This window comes from Nycticebus coucang, chromosome 18 (assembly GCF_027406575.1).
Source record: "Nycticebus coucang isolate mNycCou1 chromosome 18, mNycCou1.pri, whole genome shotgun sequence".
NCBI lineage: Eukaryota > Metazoa > Chordata > Mammalia > Primates > Lorisidae > Nycticebus > Nycticebus coucang.
The window spans coordinates 58028458-58047640 of NC_069797.1; the positions used below are offsets into that span (position 1 = coordinate 58028458).

At 42.2% G+C, this 19183-nt stretch overlaps 1 protein-coding gene across 4 annotated transcripts in view; it reads right to left on the reverse strand.

The window, feature by feature from the left end:
* STAT3 (signal transducer and activator of transcription 3) overlaps positions 1-19183 on the reverse strand; it is a 64524-nt gene that overhangs the window by 44926 nt on the left and 415 nt on the right. The window lies entirely within an intron of this gene.

Genomic DNA, 19183 nt, shown 5'->3' on the forward strand with positions numbered 1-19183 from the left:
TTCTGGCTGACACCAGATAGTGACCTACCATTTACTTAGTGGGAAAGTTGGATAGGGAAAGAAGTTTGTGGAGAGAGAATTCTGAGTTATATTTTGGGCTGAGCACAGTGGCCCATGCCTTTAATTCTGGCAATCTGTGAGACCAATGAGGGAGGATGGCCAAGAGTTCAAGACCAGCTTGTGCAAGAGCAAGACCCCCATCTCTACTAAAAGTAGAAACATTTGCCAGGCATCATGACATACATTTGTAGTCCCAGTCACCACAGAGGCTAAAGCAGGATGATCATTTGAGCCCAGGAGTTCAAGACTGCAGTGAGCTATGATGATGCCTCTACACTCTACTTGGGGCACAGAGAAAAATTCTGTCTCAAAAAAAAAAATATATATATGTGTGTGTGTGTTTTGGTGGACAAAATAAGTAGGAGACAACTATAAGCTTACAAGCTGTCCAAAGGGAAATGTGAAATAAGCAGCAAGAGCCCAGAGATGTCTGCACTGAAGATACACACTGGAAAGGCCAGAGGTGCTTCAACATTCCCATTCAGATAGAGAAGGATGACAGGAGAGAAAATTGGGAAGGACATAGTAAGATTCAAGGAAAACAAGGAGAGTATGTTCCCACAGAGGCCAAGAGAAGACAATGTTTCAAGAAAAAAAAATGTGAGCTGGGCACAGTGGCTCACGCCTGTAATCCTAGCACTTGTGGAGGCCAAGGCCAGTGGATTGTTTGAGCTCAGGAGTTCAAGACCAACCTGAGCCAGAGGGAGACCCCATCTCCACTAAAAATAGAAAAAACTAGCCAGGCATTTGTGGTACATGTCTATAGTCCCAGCTACTCAGGAGGCTGAGGCAAAAGGAGCTCTTGAGCCCAAGAGTTTGAGGTTGCTGTGATGAGCTATGATGCCCATGGTGCTCCACCCAGGGTGACAGAAACTCTGTCTCAAAAAAAAAAAAAAAAAAAAAAAGTTCAATTGTGTCCAATATCACCAAAGGTGTAAAAAATGGTGACAGAATAGTGTTCATTCAATTTGGATCACTGATGACACCCCAGCCCACCATCCGGTCTCTGCCTTCAATTAAGTTAATGTTTCTGAATCTCAAGATAAGTCCACCAAAAGTTCTCAAAGGCATTCAAGCCATTTTTATTATGTTTCTTCCTAAGATTAACTTTTTTTTTTGAGACAGAGTCTCAAGCTGTTGCCCCTGGGTAGAGTGCTATGGCATCATAGCTCACAGCAACCTCCAAACTCTTGGGCTCAAGGGATCCTCTTGCCTCAGTTTTTCTATTGTTAGTAGAGCTGGGGTCTTGCTTTTTGCTTAGCTGGCCTTGAACTTGTGAGCTCAAGCTATCCGCCTGCCTTGGGGATTAACTGTCTTAATGGCTCCCAGGGGCCCTTTTGCTTTATAATCTGAACTCTTCCATACCATCAGCAAAAAGTGACTTTAAAAAGCCCAAGGAGAATAATCTCTAGAAATGGTGATTCTCCTCCTTGGAAAGATTATTTCTCCACTATTCCAATCCACCTAGACTCAGAAATGTTCAGATCTTAATTAAGGAGAAATCAATACTCTATTGAAATATAATAAATAAAAGAACAGGGTGATTACTTACGGTATCTAAGTCTGTATTCCAGACTGTGGCCCTTTGACCAGCCTTAATTAGATACAAGAGTCTAAAGGTTAAAATTACAGGAAGAAGGGGAATGCGTGTACTTCATTTCCTTGTCCCCAATCCACATAGGCTTGGATTCTAGAAGAAAATTTTATTTTCTTTCCGGAATGTCCTGTAGTTGGAATCGTACAGTGAAAGTTTTGAGGGAGAAAAAATTAAACATATCCAAAATATATAAAGAACTCTTAAAACTCAAAAACAAGAAAACAATCCAATTTAAAACTGGGGAAAAGATCTGAACAGGCACCTCGCCAAAGAGGATATACAGACGGCAAATAGGCACATGAAAAGAAACTCAACATCAAATGCCAGCAGGAAATTGCAAATGAAAACAATAATGAGATACCACCATACAACTATTAAAATGGCTAAAATCAAAAACACTGACAACAGCAAATACCGAACGCTGACGAGGACGGAGCACGACAGGAACCCTCGTCCACTGGTGGTGAGACTACAAAATGGTACAGTCACTCTCAAGATCATTTGGCTAAAACTAAACATATTTTTCCCATATGATCTACCATGGACGCTTCTTAGAATTTATCCAGACGAGTTGAAAACTTAAGTCTACACAAAAACCCTGCACAGGGATGTTTATAGCAGCCTTACTAGTAACTGCCAAAACTCAGAAGCAACCGAGATGTACTTCAGGTGAATGGATAAACAAAATGTGGTATAATCCATACAAAAGAATATTACTCATTGATGAAAAGAAATGAGCTACCCAGCCACAAAAAGGCATGGAGACAGCTCATTGCATGTTGCTATGTGAAAGAAGGCAATCTGCAAAGACTACACACTGTACAATGCCAACTATGTGACATTCCGAAAGGAGAAAACGATGGAGACAGTAAGAAAAGAGCAGTGATTCCCAGTGGTTCAGGAAGGGATAAGGAGATTAGGAGATTTTTAGGGCAGTGAAACTATCTTGTATGATACGGTAGTGGTGGATGGATCCACATCACCATACATTTGTCAAAATCCACGGACTGTGTTAACAGTGAACTATAAGGTAAACTATGGCCTATAGTTTATCAATACTGACTCATCAACTATAAAAGATGTACTACACTAATACAAGATGTTAATCATAGCAGAAATTGTGGGAGAGGGAGAATAGGGGGTTGTATGGGAATTCTCTGTACTTGCCACTCAATTTTTCCAAAATCCTAAAATTGCCTCCCCAAAAAACCTTTTTAAAATGCATTAATCCCAGAATGTTTATTGCAGCCCAATTCATAATTGCTAAGTCATGGAAGAAGCCCAAGTGCCCATCAACCCACCAATGGATTAATAAATTGTGGTATATGTACACCATGGAATATTATGTAGCCTTAAAGAAAGATGGAGACTTCACCTCTTTCATGTTTACATAGGTGGAGCTGGAACATATTCTTCTTAGCAAAGTATCTCAAGAATGAAAGAAAAAGTATCCAATGTACTCAGCCCTACTATGAAACTAATTTATAGCTTTCATATGAAAGCTATAACCCAATTATAACCTAAGAATATGGGGAAGGAAGAAAGGGAGGGGAGGAGAGGAGGGGGGGAGGATGTGTGGAGGGAGGGTAATTGGTGGAACCACACCTACGGTGCATCTTACAAGGGTACATCACTAAATGTAGAATACAAATGTCTTAACACAATAACTAAGAAAATGCCAGGCGGGAAACTGGGAAACGGGCGCGGCAGGAAAGGCGGCCGCCCCCTCGCCCGTCACGCAACGCACGTTCGCACGTTCGTGGGGAACCAGGTGCTAAACCATTCGTAGACGACCTGCTTCTGGGTCGGGGTTTCCTACGTAGCAGAGCAGCTCCCTCGCTGCCATCTATTGAAAGTCAGCCCTCGACACAAGGGTTTGTAAAAGAAAAAAAAAAAAAAAAAAGAAAGAAAATGCCAGGAAGGCTATATTAACCAGTCTGATGAAAATATTTCCAATTGTATATAAAACCAGTGTATGGTGCCCCATGATTACATTAATTTGTACAGCTATGATTTAATAAAAAAAGGGGGGAAGGTATTAATTGAGCTTTATGGAAAAGTATTTTTTTTTTGTCTTTTTTTTTTTTTTTTTTGTAGAGACAGAGTCTCACTGTACCGCCCTCGGGTAGAGTGCCGTGGCGTCACACGGCTCACAGCAACCTCCAACTCCTGGGCTTAAGCGATTCTCTTGCCTCAGCCTCCCGAGTAGCTGGGACTACAGGCGCCCGCCACAACGCCCGGCTATTTTTTGGTTGCAGTTTGGCCGGGGCTGGGTTTGAACCTGCCACCCTCGGCATATGGGGCCGGCGCCCTACTCACTGAGCCACAGGCGGCGCCCTACTCACTGAGCCACAGGCGCCGCCCTATGGAAAAGTATTTTAAAAGATAAATCTGGTACTAGATTCTTCAGAATATTCACAAGTTTCTGTTTACTTTGAGCATGACTACTAAGTATTATGTAATAAAAAGCAACTATCGGGCGGCACCTGTGGCTCAGTCGGTAAAGCGCCGGCCCCATATACCAAGGGTGGCGGGTTCAAGCCCGGCCCCGGCTGAACTGCAACCAAAAAATAGCCGGGCATTGTGGCAGGCACCTGTAGTCCCAGCTACTTGGGAGACTGAGGCAAGAGAATCGCTTAAATCCAGGAGTTGGAGGTTGCTGTGAGCTGTCTGATGCCATGGCACTCTACCGAGGGCCATAAAGTGAGACTCTGTCTCTACAAAGAAAAAAAAAAAAAAAGCAACTATCATAAAAAAAAAAGATAAATCTGACCTATAAAGTTTAAATTATTCAGGATGGAATATAAGCTATCTCCCCAGTTAGATAAGCTTTTCTATGAAAGTCTTATCAAAACGGCTAATATTCTTAGAAAACTAAGTGACCTCATTGCACAGCATAGCTTCACATGACAGAACCACTTACACACAAAAGAAGGTAAAGAAAACTCCACTCCTCATGAAATTACAACCTGCGAGGTGGTAGCCATGACTTAGATGAAAAATACATGCTTAGAAAGAACTTAGCAATATTAATCCAGTTTGTTTTGGGGGTAGCTCATGATCTAGATTCTAAGAATCACATTGGCTGGGTGCCCATAGCTCAGTGAGTAGGGCGCCAGCCACATACACCAAGGCTGATGGGTTTGAGCCCGGCCCTGGCCTGCTAAACAGCAATGACAACTGCAACCAAAAAACAGCCAGGCGTGTGGGAAGCTGAGGCAAGAGAATCGCTTAGGCCCAAGAGTTTGAGGTTGCTGTGAGCTGTGATGCCAAGCACTATACCTAAGGCGACATAGTAAGACTCTGTCTCTAAATAAATAAAATAAATAAAACAAAAATCACATTCTTATAGAACCTGGCCTGAAGCATGAATTCCAGTCAATCACTTAGCCAAAAAGAACCTTGAGTTGGCCAAGATAATGCAAGTAGATGTTATTTCCATTTTACAGGTAAGGACAGAAACGTTATGTGACTATGCTACCCATATATAATGGTAGAGCCAGAACACAAACTTAGAGTCTTCAAACTTCCAGGCTAGTGGAATCAAATTATTTATTTGGCTTGTTTGTTTGTTTGTTTCTGACAGGGTCTCACTATGTTGCCCAGAATAGACTTCTAGACTTAGAGTCCTGGGCTCAAGGGATCCTCCTACATCAGCCCCTCAAGTAGCTGAGACTATAGGCATTTACCACCACAACCGGAACCAGCTCTCAAATTATCTGTTCTTAAGTCTTATCTCTGTTATATGATCTCTGACAATTAAATCTCTTTGAATTTGTTATACAATTACTAGAAAAAAGGAAAATGCAGGCTATACTTCTCCTACGTGTGATAAGTGGAAATTTATTAAGACACATCTGAAACAAATCACACTTCTTATAAACTTTAAAGATAATTTTTTTTTTTTTTTTTTACCAGAATTGTCTCTAGAAATTAACCCAAGTAGTCAGAAAGCACCTTAAAATGTTTTGGATATTCTATCAATAAAACTAAACTAACATTAATCTAGTAATGTTATGATTCTTTAGTTAGTCATAATCATTTTCCTTTACTTACTACATGTCTTTTCAACCATTTACCCTTATCTCCAAAACAAAAACAATTTCTAAACCCGTGAACATAACTTCATGTAATCTAAAGGAGACTTTATATTCCATGATCCTTGTAGAACAGTGTTTCTCAAACTAAGAACCAAACACCAACTGAATCAGAATGTCTGACTTGCCTGTTAAAATGACCCCAGATAAACTAAATCAGACTCTCTGGGGCAGATCCACAGAATCGTTTTTCTTTTTTAATCTAATAACCCAGGGATTCTTTTTTTTTTTTTTATTAAACCATAGCTGTGTACATTAGTATGATCATGGGGCACCATACACTTGGTTCATATATCGTTTGACACATTTTCATCACATTAGTTAACATAGCTTTTGTAGCATTTTCTTAGTTATTTTGCTAAGACCTTTACATTCCACATTTACTAGGATTCACATATATAACCCAGGGATTCTTATGCTAAAACCTTCAGACCAACAGTTCTCAAACTTTTTGTTGTCAAGCCTTATTTATATTCTTTTGTTGTTGTTGTTGAGACAGAGTCTCACTATGTTACCCTGGGTAGAGTGCTGTGAAATCATAGCTCACAGCAACCTCCAACACTTGGGCTCAAGTGATCCTCTTGCCTCAGTTTTTCTACTTTTAGTGGACACGGCATCTCGCTGTTCCTCAGGCTGGTCTCGAACTCATGAGCTTAAGCTATCCACCTGCCTATCATTTATACTTTTAAAAGTTGAGTATCCCCAGGCAGGCACAGTGGCTCACACCTATAATCCTGGTACTCTGAGAGGCCTAGGCAGGATGATTGATTGAGACAATAGGTTGTCTCACCTATTATGGAGGCTGAGGCAGGAAGATCATTTAGGTCTAGGAGTTTGAGGTTGCTGTGAACTAGGCTGCTACAACAGCACTCTAGCCTGGGGAACAGAGTAAGAGACCCTGTATAAAAAAAAAAAAAAAATTTGTTTTGAGTACTCCTAAAGATCTTTTGTTTACACAGGCTACATCTATTAGAAATTAAGAAATTAAAAATTAAGAATACGGGTCTGAGGGCAGCGCCCTAGCTCAGTGGGTAGGGTTCTGGACACAAACAAAACACCAAGGCTGGTGGGTTAGAACCTGGCCTGGGCCAGCTAAAACAACAATGTCAAATGCAACAAAACAAATAGCCAGGCATTGTGGCAGGCACCTGTAGTCCCAGCTACTTGGGAGGCTAAGGCAAGAGAATCGCTTAAGCGCAAGAGTTTGAAGTTGCTGTGAGCTGTGACACCACGGCACTCTACCCAGGGCAACAGCTTGAGACTCTGTGTCAAAAAAAAAAAAAAAAATACAGGTGTGGGCAATTTGGCCCATTCACAGCTGTAATCTTAGCATTATGGGAGGCCAAGGCAGGTGACAAGACCAGTCTGAGCAAAAGCAAGACCCTGTCTCTACTAAAAATAGAAAAACTAGCCAGGTGTTGTGTCGGAGGCTGAGGCAAGAGAATCACTTGTGCCCAAAGTTTGAGGTTGCTGTGAGCTGTGATATCATAACACTCTACAGAGGGCAACAAAGTGAGACTGTCTCAAAAAAATTTTTTTTTCCTCTATAATATTTCTTTTACAAATAAAATAAAATAAAATATTTCTTTATGAAAAGGAAAACTGGGTCAGGTTTGGTGGCTCATGCCTGTAATCTTAGTGCTCTGAGAGGCTGAGGTAGGTGGATTGCTTGAGCTCTGGAGTTCGAGAGCAGCCTGAGCAAGATAGAGACCCCATCTCTACTAAATTTAGAGCACTGTGGCAGGCTCTTATAGTCCCAGCTACTGAGGAGGCTGAGGCAAGAGTATTGCTTGAGCGCAGGAGTTTGAGCTTGTGTGAGCTAAAATGACACCTACCCAGGGCAACAAAGTAATTCTATCTCAAAAAAAAAAAAAAAGAAAAAAAGAAAGAAAACTGGAACCTGGAACTGAAAGACAAAACTCATATATTCTTGCTGCAAATCTGTGGTTAAGACTAGCATTGGCTGGGCATAATGGTTCAATGCCTATAATCCTAGAACTTTTGGAAGCCGAGGCAAGAGGATCTTTTGAGGACAGTAGTTCGACACCAATATTACGAGAGCTCATCTCCACAAAAAATAAAGTTGGTTCAGCGCTCTTAGCTCAGTGGTTAGGGTACTGGCCACATACACCAGGCCTGGGCCAGCTAAAAAACAATGACAACTACAACAATAAAACAGCTGGGTGTTGTGGCAGGTGCCTGTAATCCCAGCTACCTGGGAGGCTGAGGCAAGAGAATCGCTTAAGCCCCAGAGTTTGAGGTTGCTGAGAGCTGTGACGCCAAGGTACTCTACTGAGGGCAACGTAATTAGATTCTGTCTCAAAAAATAATAATAATAAATTAATTAATTAATTAAATTAAGAAAAACAGCCAGGTGCTGCGGCATCTACCTTTAGTCACAGATAACTGGGAACTAAGACAGGAAGATCACCTGAGCTTAGGAGTTTAACATTGCAGGTACCTATGATTGTGCTATTGTACTCCAGCAACAGAACAAAATCCTGCCTCAAAAAATAAATAAATAATGGCCAGAAGCAGTGGCTCACGCCTGTAATCCCAGGACTCTGGGAGGCCTAGGCAGAGGCATTGCCTGAGCTCATGGGTTAGAGATCAGCCTGAACAAAAGCAAGACCCCATCTGTTAAAAAAAAAAAAAATAGCCGGGCATTGTGGTAAGTGCCTGTAGTCCCAGCCACGTGGGAGGCTGAAGCAAGAGAATCACTTGAGCCCAAGAGACTGACGTTGCTGTGAGCTGTGATGTCACAGCACCCTACTGGAACAACAATGTGAGACTCTGTCTCAAAAAAATAAATAAAAATTAATTAATTAATTAAATTTTTAAAAAAGCAAACAAAAAGACTAGCATTAATCTTTCCTATGGAAAGGAGAAAAATTTAATCCTGAAATCATTTAGATCCTCTCCATCTCTCACTTCCAGTCTTATTCCCAATTACTCAGAAAACACTCTGTGTGTGAAGAAACAGAGGCCTCACTGTAAGCTTGGGGTAAACTGATGGAAGATGCCCATGGAATCTATGGGGTACTTCTCACCCAGGACACCTTCGATATTTCTGCAGAAACAGGAATCACTTTTTTAATTAATAAATTTTACTTTTTATAGCAGTTTTAAAGTTCATAGCAAAATTGAACAGAAAGTACAGAAAATTCCCAGATAACTCCCATCACACACAGCCTTCCCAAGTACAGACATCCCATACCAGAGTGGTGCACTTGAGAAACAGGAATCAGGATGTTCTATAAACCTAAGACTCTTCCAGATAGTAATTTGGATCCTAAAGTTTTCTCTATGCCCCTACCTACTTACGTTCAGTCTTATTTATTAACTCTAATGGAAAAGGACAATAAAAGACATGGGATTAAGAATAAGTATGGATATATTTGGCTCTATTCCACCCACCCCTAACTATAAGAAAGTTACCACCCTAATTATGGTTTGAGGGTTTTTTGAGACAGGACTCAGTTTGCTGACTAGGCTAGACTGCAGTGACATCATAACTCACTACAACCTCAAACTCCTGGGCTCAAGTGATCCTCCTGGCTCAGCCCCCTAAGTAGCTGGGATTACAGGTGCCCATCAATACCCCGTTACACCCCAGTCCTCAGCTGATTTTTTTTTTCTACTGAGACAGAGTCTCAATATGTCTCTCTCTCTTTTTTTTTTTGGAGAAAGTCTTACTATATGGCCCTTGGTAGAGTGCAATGACATCAGAGCTCACAGCAACCTCAAAATCTTGGGCGTAAGTGATTCTCTTGCCTCAGCCTCCCAAGTAGCTGGGACTACAGGTGTCCACCACAACACCCGGCCATCTACTGTGCTACAGGTGCCAAGTCATCAGCTGATTTTTCTATTTTTTGTAGAGACTGGGTCTCTCAGTGTTGCTCAGGCTGGTCTCAAACTCCTGGTCTCAAGTGATCCTCCTATCTCAGTCTCCCAAAGTGCTAGGATTAAAGATGTGGGTCACTGTGCCCAGTTTCTATTATGCTTTTTGGGTTTCTTTCTTTTTTTTTTTTTTTTTTTGAGACAGAGTCTCACTATGTTGCTCGTTGCTCACAGCAACCTCAAACTCTTGGGCTTAAGTGATTCTCTTGCCTCAGCTTCCCAAGTAGCTGGGACTACAGGCGCCCACAACAATGCCCGGCTGTTTGTTTATTGTTGTAGATGTCTTTGTTTTTAGCAGGCCCAGGCAGGGTTCAAACCTGCCAGCCCTGGTGTATGTGGCCAGCACCCTAACCGTTGAGCTATGGGTGCTGAGCCTATGTTTCATTTTCGTTAATGTTTTAACAAATTTGTTTTCCCTAAACATGATAAAAACAGACCCATCTCAGGCCAGGCGTGGGTGGGTCACACCCATAATCCTAGCACTCTGGGAGGCCCAGGCAAGTGGATCGCTTGAGTTCAGGAGTTTGAGACCAACTTGAGCCACAGCAAGAGCCTGTCTCTAAAAAAAAAAAAACACAGCTGGGCATTGTGGCAGGAGCCTGTAATTCCAACTACTCTGGAGGCTGAGGCAAAGGATCAGTTGAGCCCAAGAGTTTGAGGTTGCTGTGAGCTATGACATCACAGCATTCTACCAAGGGTAGAAAAGTGACAAAGTGACACTCTATCTCAAAAAAAAAGAGACAAGATTGGCTCAGTGGTTAGGGTGCTGGCCACATACACCCAGGCTGGCAGGTTTAAATCCAGCCCAGGCCAACTGAACAACAATGACAACTGCAACAAAAAAATAGCTGGGCATTGTGGCGGTTGCCTGTATTCCCAGCTACTTGGGAGGCTGAGGCAAGAGAATCACTTAAGCCCAAGAGTTAGAGGTTGCTGTGAGCTGTGACACCACAGCCGTCTACCAGGGCAACATAGTGAGACTCTGTCTCAGGAAAAAAAAAGAAGAAAACAGGCCCATCTCCACTCCCACTGCTTCACTTGACTAGCCCAAAGAAAAAAAGTAAAAGAAAAGCCCACCAAATACAAAATTGACTTGTCAGGAAAAGTCAGTTTCATTAAATATTTATTGTGTCTAAACCACAGGTAGAAAAAAAAATTCAAAAGCCAATTATTTTTTGATGCTAACTCAATGCAATATTGCACTTAGTTTGGTTTACAAGAGAGGTAATTATACAGCTACCATCTGGGTTTTGAGGTTTTGAGGATTGCATTTGTGAGGGAGGGAGAAAAGTGGAAAACAAAGGAAAAATCTAATGCTTTTAGAATCTGTCAGAAAGACAGCATTTGCTAAAAAGCAAAGCAAAATTAGTATTAGAGAAATGTATGTGAAAAACATGCATTTTAGGAAGCTTTCACTTAAGCAAGCGCTCAACTTCAGATTCAAATCCTCCAACTCTCATAACAAGAATGAGAGGTCAGGATACCACAAACTAATCAGATCAGTCAACAAAGTGGGGAAAACAGGTGGCTGACACCAGGCTGGGCAGGGTTTTTTCTAAACTGGGTTTACCTTCGCTAATCCAAATCAGTTTTCAGAAATGGCTTCTTACAAAAACTACCCAAACATCCCCCTAATAATGTTCACTCCTCCTCCGTGATAGGGAAGCCATTTATTTACCAGAAGGTTTACTTTCTCTTTCAAGCTCTGCTGGCTTCTTCCTGCCCCACATTCAGCCAAGAAACAACTGGCCTTCCTTTCTTTCCTGCCTTTTCTAATGCAAAACTGGAGAGTTTGGGTGAGGTACCTATTTCATGGAAAAGCTGAGTGGTTCTTCTTAACTGCAAGGTTATTCTGAATTGATTAGTTTAAAAAAGAAAGTTACAAAGAAAAAAAAATAAACCTTTACTCCTTCATTAACTCACATACATGTACAGTTACAGACACTCAGCTATCTACACACACATACACACATAGATGCGAAGAGAAATCCAACGCAGCTGAGTAGTGTGCAGCACCTCAGCTGCCAGCTTCATAGAGACCACACAGGTAGGTACTTAGGATAGCTCCTCACCCCATCTACCTTACCTGACTCTGAATAAGGCTCCTCTCATTGGCTTCTTCCAACTCTGAACACCCTTCTACTCCCTCGAACCTCCAATATTAGCTACGTATTGAAGGGGTGTGATCACAGATTCTGGAAGACGCAAAGGCATTTGTGTAACAGGAATTTACGGTTTGCCCTGCCTGTGCCTTTTACACAATGGCCTCTATCCACTCTACCACAATGTAAATCCCCGGTCCCTAGTGTTTTTCCCATTAGGTTAGAATCTTCCAGTTACTCTTTCTTTCCTTTGGGTCACTAATGGCTACCATGAATCATAACTTGGCGGATTTGCAGTTTAGACAGAGACTGCAGTCTTTAGTAATAGTAATTATTAGCACTCAGATGTTAGCTATCTACCAGGCACTATGCAAAGTACTTTACATGCATTATCCTGCTTAATCCTCACACTACTCCACAAATGGATCTGGTATCCACGTTTTGTGCATGGAGAAACTGAAACTCAGCCAGGCACAGCAGCTCACACCTGTAATCCTAGCACTTTAGGAGGATAGTTGGAGCCCAGGAGTTTGAGACCAGCATGAGCAACATAGCCAGACCCCAACTCTCCCCCAAATAGAAAAATTAGCCATGTGTTGTGGTGTGGGACTGTAGTCCCAGCAACTTGGAAAGCTGAGGCAGGAGGATCACTTGAACCTAGGAGTTCAAGGCTGGAGTGAGCTATGACTGCATCACTGTAATCTAGCCAGGGCAACAGAGTGAGACCCTGACTCAGAAACAAAAAAAGGACAGAAAGAGAGAGAAACAGAAACCCAAAGAAGTTAAAGCAACTGGTCTAAGATCTAAGAGGTGGCAGATCTGAGATTAAAGCCCAAGGAATCTGACCTCAGCCCATTTTTTAAAGTCCTAGAGCAAGTTTGGACCATAAAACCCTTAAATGTACCAACCAAGTATTTCAACACTACAATCCTAGTTACTTTAGGAAAGCCCAAAATATAAGTTCTTTGGCTGTTGCAGTTAAAAAGTCAGAGGTCATGTAAAAGTTCAGTGATGAGTAAAGTCATTTATTCTTATGGATGGAGGAAGCAGGAAGAAAAGCCAGATAATCTAAACATTGTTTTCTTGGGGCCAATTTGCCTTCCTTATTATTTCTTTATGCAATAAATATATCCAAGATAAATTGGTAAACAGAAAATGCTACAAAAAATCTAGGGAAATGCACCAAACCATTAACAGGATACATATAAAATAAAATACACATCTTTCATACTTCTATACATATAAATTAATAGCGTGTATTCTTTTTGTAAACAGTATAAAATGGCCTTTTTTTGTGTTTTTTTTTTTTTTGGAGACAGAGTCTTACCTGGTCCCCCTTGGCAGAGTGCTGTGGTGTCACAGCTCACAGCAACCTCAAACTCTAGGACTCAAGTGATCCTCTTGCCTCAACCTCCCAAGTAGCTGGGACTACAGGTGCTCACCACAGCTCAGCTGTTTTTAGAGATGGGGTCTCACTCTTGTTCAGGCTGGTCTCGAACTCCTGAGCTCAGGCAACCCACCCACCTCGGCCTCCCAAAGTTAAAATAGCTTATTATAACAAGTGTAAACCCAATTATTACAGAAGAGAAGGGAAAAGAGCTGTGGTTTTGTGGCCTCCTTTCCTCTCAAGTTTAGTTCTTCTAAATTAAGAACTTCTACTTATAGCTCCCCAAACACACTACGCTGTTTTAAGCCTCCTCTGCACATTCATGTTTCTTTAGCCATGAATACAACTGCTTTGTTGTTGTTGTTGAGACAGAGTCTCAAGCTGTTGCCCTGGGTAGAGTGCTGTGGTGTCACAGCTCACAGCAACCTCAAACTCTTGGGCTTAAGCGATTCTCTTGCCTCAGCCTCCCAAGTAGCTGGGACTACAGGCACCCACCACAAAGCCTGGCTATTTTTTTGTATTTGTCATTGTTGTTTGGCAGGTCTGGGCTGGATTCAAATCCACCAACTCCGGTGTAGGGTGTACGTGGCTAGCGCCCCACCCACTGAGGTACAGGCCCTAAGCCAAACACAACTATTTATCACTCAACTTTTTGAAGAGAATTCCTAGTCATTATACAAAACCCTATTCAGATGTTCCCACCTGATAAAGCCACACTGTAATGAAACCATCATCTCACCCATGAAGAGAATTAATGTTTTTTGGACCTTTACTAAGAACCTAGATTTACAGAGCTCTTAATGTGTGCTAGGAACTACTATGCTAAGCATTTTATCCACATTATCTTATAGGTGCTGTTATCATCTCTCCTTTTACATATAAGAAAACAGAGGCTCAGATTCTGACTAGGAAGTAGCATATCCAGGATCCCATCCCAGATGTCTGGATCCAGAGCCTAAGACTCTTGAATCACTATCCTGTCATCTCCTCTGTCCTAAATTAACAGTGGCACAGCATATACCCTGGTCCCCACCACATCTCCAGTTCCATGAAAACAGGGACAATGTTTCATTATCCTGGCACAATAATTGGCTCTCGGGCGGCTCCTGTGGCTGAGCGGGTAGGGCACCGGCCCCATATGCCGAGGGTGGCGGGTTCAAACCCAGCCCCGGCCAAACTGCAACAACAACAAAAAAATAGCCGGGCATTGTGGCAGGCACCTGTAGTCCCAGCTACTTGGGAGGCTGAGTCAAGAGAATTGCCTAAGCCCAAGGATTTGGAGGTTGCTGTGAGCTGTGTGACGCCACGGCACTCTACCGAGGGCGATAAGGTGAGACTCTGTCGCTACAAAAAAAAAAAAAATAATAATTGGCTCTCAATGTGTTTGCTGATCTGAATTAAGAATTTTGATAGGCTGAGCACCCATAGTTCAATGGTTAGAGCACCTGCCCTGTACACTGGGGATGGCAGGTTTGAGCCCAGCCCAGGGCCGCTAAACAAAAAAAAAAAAAAATTGTTTTTTGATAAGTGGGGGCTGGGTATGGTGGTTCATGCCTGTAATCTTAGCACTCTGGAAGGCTGAGGCAGGAGGATTTCTTGAGCTCAGGAGTTCGAGACCAGCCCATGCAAGAGCAAGACCCCATCTCTACTAGAAATAGAAAAAATAAGCCAGACACTGTGGTGAGGGCCTGTAGTCCCAGCTACTCGGGAGGCTAAGGCAGAAGGATGGCTTGAACCCATGAGTATGAGGTTGCTATAAGCTAGGCTGATGCAGTGGTACTCTAGCCTGAGCAACAAAGTCTCTTCTCAAGGAAAAAAAAAATGAAGAAGAAGAGGAGGCCAGGCATGGTGGCTTATACCTATAATCCTCGCACTCTGGGAGGCCCAGGTAGGTAGATTGCCTGAGCTCAGGAAGACTCCATCTCCTTTTTTTTGAGACAGAGTCTCTCTTTGTCACTTTCAGTAGAGTGCTGTGGTGTCACAGCTCACAGCAACCTCCAACTCTTGGGCTCGAGCAATTCTCTTGCCTCAGCCTCTCAAGTAGCTGGGACTACAGGTGCCCACAACAATGCCCAGCTATTTTTAGAGACGAGGTCTCGCTCCGACCTCCCAGAGTGCTAGGATTACAGATATGAGCCACCTTGTCCGGCCCTCAAGACTCCATCTCTCAAAATAGCCAGGCACTGTGTAGCAGACACCTTTAGTCCCAGCTACTTGGGAGGCTGAGGCAAGAGGATCACTTGAGCCCAGAAGTTTGAGATTGAGCTATGACGCCTCAGCAGCACTCCACCGAGGGCAACAAAGTGAGACTATCTCAAAAAAAAAAAAAAGAAAGAAAAGAAAAAGAAAGAGCTGTGATAATCCTAACAGTCATGACAAATAAGAATGACTATAATAGAAATTCATTCTTTCATATGCTATTCCTCTCACAAATTGGAGACATCTCAAAAAATTTTCCAAACTACCATGTGGCCTCAAGACTAAAGTGCACCACAGTAAGCCAAGGTACCTAGCAACATGTGTCACCAAGATACTGATTATTTTCACCATAACCAATAAAGACTGAGCTAGCCCTACAATGTCATCTTGCTGGATCTCAATGAGGCTGCTCCAGGATACCAGGAATTCTTCAGGATTTGGGGATGTTCCTCAAGTGCTCTTTGGGTGGTTTTAATAAATAACCCAAAAGTTACGGTAAAACTTTAAATATGAGTGATTTGTAGCCAATAAAAACTCCTCAAAAAATACTCCTGTACTTAAGCATACTAAGCTTTTTTTTTTTTTGAGACAGAGTCTCACTTTGTTGCCCTCAAATTCTTGGGCTCAAGCAATCTTCTTGTCTCAGCCTAGGACTAACAGATCCCCGCACAATGCCTGGCTAGTGAGACTTTTGTAGAGACGGGGTCTCCCTCTTCCTCAGGCTGGTCTCAGATTCCTGAACTCAAGAGATCCTCCTGCCTCGACCTCCCAGAGTGCTAATATTACAGGTGTGAGCCAGCACACCTGGCCCAAGCATACTATGTTTTTTTTCACCCAAAATACCAAATCAAATAAGTTGCAAGCCTCCCTTTGCATGGTGGCCCACTTTGTAAGGTCCGACTCAAGTATTAAATAATAACTACCCTAGGGTAGAGGATATGTGCACTGCTTTACTTTGTACAAATTAACCAACACCAGGCATGTGCCTGACACAAAGCAGGCACCCCACAATTAAACACCAGTACTTGCCCTCAAAAGTTTTAAAAGCTTCCCCTACAAATGAACAGAACTGAAATTTCTTGGTCTTACATTCAGTGCCTTTTATAAGTAGGCACTCCTCTACCACTTACCCTCCCTTAATCTACTAAGATTTTATATTATACCCCCATACTGCCTCACCCAAATCCTTTACACCTATTAAATTCCACTCATGATTTGGGACGCAGTTCAAAACCCTCTTTTGGCAAGACTTCCCAGTGAACATCAGGCCTCATAACCTCTCCTTCCTCTGAAGTGTTCGTTATAGTACTACCCAACTGGAACATTATACAATATATAACAGAAAAGTTCTATATCTGTACTATATATTCTTTTATATATGATAGCTACTTTGTTGCAAAGCACAAGCTAATGCCTTACCATCTCTTTGATGACAACATGTTGCATTGGATGGTTAAAGCACATATCAAGTCACTCCAGTAGACTACAATTTCTTTGAACAAGGTAAATCTTATTCTTCATAGCAATATTCACAAAAATGCAAAAAGTAAATATTTGATTTGCACACCACCTCCAAGAAAATCATAAGCGGGGAAGGTGCTCAACTCAGGTGTCTGCAATGATGATCACTGCCTCTGCCCCATCTCATATCTGAACATCAAGATATAGAGACAGGGAGGAGAAAGCAACTTTCTAGAGACACAGATGGCCTCTGATTAAGCCACAAGGCATTCTGATTTCTTTGTTTTTAGAAACAAGGTCTTGTTTTAACACACAGGCTGGAGTACAGTGGAGGGATTGTAGCTCACTGCAATCTCAAACTCCTGGGCTCAAGTGATCCTCCCATCTCAGCCTCCAGAGAAGCTAGAACTACAGGTGCATGCCACCTTCTAATCCTGGCACTCTGGTTTAAATAACATGTAGGTCACTTCACCTAAAACATGCCTAAATTATTCCTTCACATTAGCAAATAGCTAAATACTGACGGCAAATTATGCTGACTTAAAAAAAGCTAATATATCCTAAGTTAGACACAATAGTTAGAAAAATAACTTAAGCAAGCCCTATTTGTATTTCTTTTTTTATCTGTGTATTGAAAATTTATCTGTCTTGGAGTCTTTCCGCTTACTAGTGGTATTTTACTATCCAGATAGATGTTAGAATTTCATTGACACTTTTTCCAGATGAAACTACACTCACTCTAAATCAAAACCCAATATTTAAGTATCAATCGCTTAAAAAAATCAAAATATATAGAAGGCACAATACCACAAAGGCACTCTGCTGCCTTGGGCAAGTGTCTTGTTCCTTTGGTCTTGATTTCCTTATCTACAAAATGAGGTTAATGCTGTGTGAACTACCTATATCACAAACCCTTTGTGGGTCAAGTTATAACTGTGGGTCTTTCTAAATGGTTATTTTTTCCAAATGAACTACATATAAAAACAAAAGATTCATGAATTTGTTAATGGTTCCTTGTGGTGGACTAAGATCAATGTTCCCACATCTACAACATTTTTTTCCTTTTATTCCAGACTTCTTTCTCCCAATCCCACTGTGCAAATACCTGAACAAAAATTCTGTTAGTGCTCCAGTTTGGTACATGGAAATAAATGTGTTGACTCAGGGAACACAGACACATTTAATAGAAAATAGAAAATTGACTGAATCACAACACACTCTAAATCCACATATAAAAGACCAAAACGATTTACTGCTTTGATTTACTCAAACCAATATTTTATCAGCACAGCCAGCTAAAAATTTACAACCCATACACAGAATAAATCTTTAATTGCACACATAATAAAAACCAGCAGGTACACTCTACATATGTATATTTTTAATAAGAAAAAAATGACTAACCACTTTCTCACGTTACATACACTCACTTGATGTAATACAAGAGTGATAGGTACTAAACATGGAAAACCCAACTCCGGTGACAGTTTGAATTTTGTTAACTTTAGTGCAACCACACCCCCTAGAACACAGGTAAAGTTTGCACACATGGCTTTGCCAAGGCCAGCCTGTCTTTGTTTCCCTCTCCTCTGCATTTACCCAAGATCTTGGCTCTGAGACAGAAAACTCCCACTCTCGATTGGTTCATTCTGTTCTATGCAATTAAGCAACACCACAATCCAGTAAATGCAATGGCTCAATTATTTATCTTCTGGCTGGGATTACCAGGTGTTTATAAAAGAACAATGTCAAGAGGTTTAGTTCTCTCAAGGGCTGGCTTGACGAGTTGAGGAGGGCTTTATTTTCTTATTTTTTAAAAGAATTATTAAAGGGAGAGAAGCATGGCTTAACCTAGAAAAAGATGAGGGAATTTAGAAAGAGTATGAGTCTGTCAATCTCCCTACAGGAAACTTGATTCTTGGGCAATAATCCTACCCACAACTAGCCAGTCGGTGAGGCTGTAGGGGCGAAGCCACCTACTGCTACGTCCAAAGGGGCTAAAGCCAACTCCAGAAGGAGCGGGAACAGGGCAAAGCGAAGGAAGTGGCTCAGCCAGGAGCCGCCGGGCCCGCCGGCGGGGCGGGGAGGAGGCTCCTTCCAACCCTCCACCGCCCCCGTGATCTCCGCCGGCGTGACAGTCCCTCCCGTGGCCGGAACGTCCCCAGAGCCCCAGGGAGCAGGAAGTCGGGGGGCTGTACCTCACTCCTGCCACTCCAGCCTAGTATACCCTCGCCCCACAGTCCTTCCTCGAGTTCATTCTCACTCTTCTTCGGAAGAACGAAACTTACTTCAGCGCCCCGGTCCCTTCCGAGGCTCGCTCCTGTCATCCCGGGAAATTGTCCCTTCAAAGCGATACCCTGTGTCTCCTCATATCCCCCGC